The following is a 3,191-nucleotide window of genomic DNA, read 5'->3' on the forward strand; positions in this document are numbered from 1 at the left end:
TATATATATACATATATATATATATGTACATATATATATATATATATATATATATATATATGTTTGTATGTATGGTATATTTATATGCACATCGGCACCGACCTCAGAGACGAGCAAAGCCGTCTGTGAAGCCCCTATTATGATCCGTTGATAAGCAGTTGAGGCGGTGCAGCTTCCATAAAAATCTCTCGTAAAACGATGAAAGCTCATTAACGGGTGATTTAATTGTAACTCTTCTAACAACAGCCTTACCTTAATTACACATCCTACACCAAGATATTGTATCAACTCATATCTCTTCTTCCAAGGGTCCGCGTCTCTCGACGTCTTCTTCTACTTTCCCCCTCATCTCGTTATCTTTTATTTTCTCTCTCGCCTCCTCCGCCATCTTTATATTTATGATTTCCTCTCCGTCTACTTTTCCTTATGTGACCCTCACACCCTAATTCCTTCTCTCTTCCGCACTTCTCTTTTTAATTACAACTTCTAATTACAATTACACGCAGAATTATGCGCTTATACCTCATTACCCTGGTTAATTGTCATATTTTAAAAGTTGTTAAATGTTGAATTTATATTATATGCGCACCAATTTCGCTTTGTTCAAATATATATGTAAATATGTTACCCCCACCGCGCCCCAGGAAGTTACTGACTAACATTCTAAGACTCATAGGACCGGGTCCATAGTTTCCATGATAAATAAGTGGCCGAAATTACTTCGCCCTGAATGTTTGTCGCAGGGTTATTCATAAAAAAATTCATGGACTGGGACAATAAGAAATGAAGTGTCACTTGCTCAAGAATTCAACGCACCACTCGGTCTCGAAACCATGATCTTGCAATCGTGAGTACAGCACCGTAACCACTAGGCCACACGCCGTCACCTAAATCTATAACGACCCCATAAGCGATTGTAGTATAACTTTCGTTTTGACCAAATATACGATATTTTCCAATATGATATGACCTTAGTCATACACAAAGTCGGTATCGCGAAACTCGGCCGCTGAATAACGCAACCAGTTATTGAACGATGACGGGAATATCGTGTCAGTTCGCGGTGCCTGCCTTTCCTGTTCCTGATGCTGAAGAGGATATAACCACTCCGAAATGTAAGCATCCAATAGTCTGGTCAGGGGGTACTATGGGTTGTCTCCCTGTATTCGTCTATGACGAGAACATTTTCCTCCACGACAAACTACAGTGAATGACGTCCTTACGAGTTCGAATGTGCGTCAATCATTTTTTTTGAACTCGCAGCAAGTTTGTATCTATAAACATCAGCGCTTAGCTCTGTCTTCCCGTAATGAAGTTTGAATGATGTTGAGTGACGGTGATTGGTGATGACAATAGCTGAATGATCGTGCATGACGATGTCTGAAAGCGATTGTGAAGGATGTGATGGAAGTAAAAGTTTTATTTATCTCGTGGTTCTTACGGTGAAGACCAGAATAAAGAGAAGTGATTGTTGAATGTAATGTATGAGGTTGAAGAAGAACAACCCCGTCGCGGGTTTGTTTAGCTTAGCAATCACAGGAACACTTATATACTTATGTACGTACACACTGTCCGGCATATATGTATATAACACATATACATAGATACACACAGATATAGGTGTGTGTGTGTGTGTGTGTGTGTGTGTGTGTGTGTGTGTATACACGGGTCTAGATGTATTAACAACCATTTACACATTTTCACCGCCATATTTTCAACATGTTTTCTCATGTTTTATATTTGTATATATATATATGCATATAAATATATGGTATGTAGAAATATTCACATGTACACATGTATATATATATATATATATATACATACATGCACACACACATATATATATATGTATATATGCACACATGTATACATACATGCACACATACATACATACATACATATATATATGTATGTCTGTATGTATTTATTTAAAAATCTGTCATACGCATGTACATATACACACACACACATGCATACGCACATAAATATATATAATGTATATATAAATGTGTGTGTGTGTGTGTGTGTGTGTGTGTGTGTGTGTGTGTACTATGTGGACAAAGAGAAAGGGGGAGGGATGCAGAGGAGTGTGTATGTGTGTATATTCAGCTATTTGTTTACACGCGTGTTTGTATATGGTTCTGTTTACGTGAGATTTCCCTTTCTGCGTGTGCACGTCAGTCCATATGTATACCTGACGTGTGTGTGTGTGTGTGTGTGTGTGTGTGTGTGTGTGTGTGTGTGCGTGTGTGTGTGTGTGAGGCGGCTTAGAGTATAGTTTAAAGAAACAGAACCGATAAGAGTAAGTGTAAAACAAGAAAAGGTGAGAACAATCGACAGAAGATAAATAAATAAGCGATGGATCATATTCTGTTCGGGAGGTGTTTATCTAAATACACCAATGTCTTGTATAATCCACTTAACCAGAAGATAAATGATATTGCTATAATGACTTAGCTATGAAAGACGGGGTGGAATTATGTGGGGGTGGTCAGGAACTAGTTCGCTTCTTCGAACAGCAACGTTCAAATGGTTTGTACCAAGTTATCCTGGATAATATTGGTCAGCTAATCTAGTGTTAAGAGATTAAAGTGCAAGTTTCACACTAATAAATCTTTATGGATTAAGGAATCTAAAGAACACAAGTTGTTTTGTTGTTTTGCTGTTTTATTTTATTGGTGTTTTGTTTGTTTATGTGGAATTTTAGAACGGTTGTTCCCCATTCCACGTCGATTGTGAGAAAGGAACGGGATTAGGGTGACCATCCTTATCTAATGAATAACATGACGCATTAACCCTAAACAAGTCATTTCACTTCCCTAATTCCATCAAACTAAGTATAAACAACAATGTGGTTGTCACTCGAGTTAATAGACGTAAGAATTGACCTCTTTCTCTCTCTCTCTCTCTCTCTCCCTTTCTCTCTCTCTCTCTCTCCCTTTCTCTCTCTCTCTCGCTCTCCCTCTCTCTCTCCCTTTCTCTCTCTCTCCCCCTCTCTCTCTTTCTCTCTCTCTCTCTCTCCCTCTCTCTCTCTCTCTATTTCTCTGAGCCACATTCTATCAGTTATGGTATTCCTTAACTTCCAGTTATGTTGTCCCCGACCAGTGGTGGATTTAGACTTGGTGAAATCCGAAGCCAACCCGACAGCGTCTGATAGGATACTTTGAAAAAGGTGGCTGGGGACTCTA

The 3,191-nt window shown here is 38.7% G+C and overlaps 1 long non-coding RNA gene across 1 annotated transcript in view; it reads left to right on the plus strand.

Moving 5' to 3' along the window:
• LOC128248284 (uncharacterized) overlaps positions 1-3,191 on the plus strand; it is an 86,661-nt gene that overhangs the window by 80,809 nt on the left and 2,661 nt on the right. The gene's annotated exons all lie outside the window — the stretch shown is intronic.

The sequence above is a fragment of the Octopus bimaculoides genome, chromosome 7 (assembly GCF_001194135.2).
Source record: "Octopus bimaculoides isolate UCB-OBI-ISO-001 chromosome 7, ASM119413v2, whole genome shotgun sequence".
In the NCBI taxonomy this organism is placed as follows: Eukaryota; Metazoa; Mollusca; class Cephalopoda; order Octopoda; family Octopodidae; genus Octopus; species Octopus bimaculoides.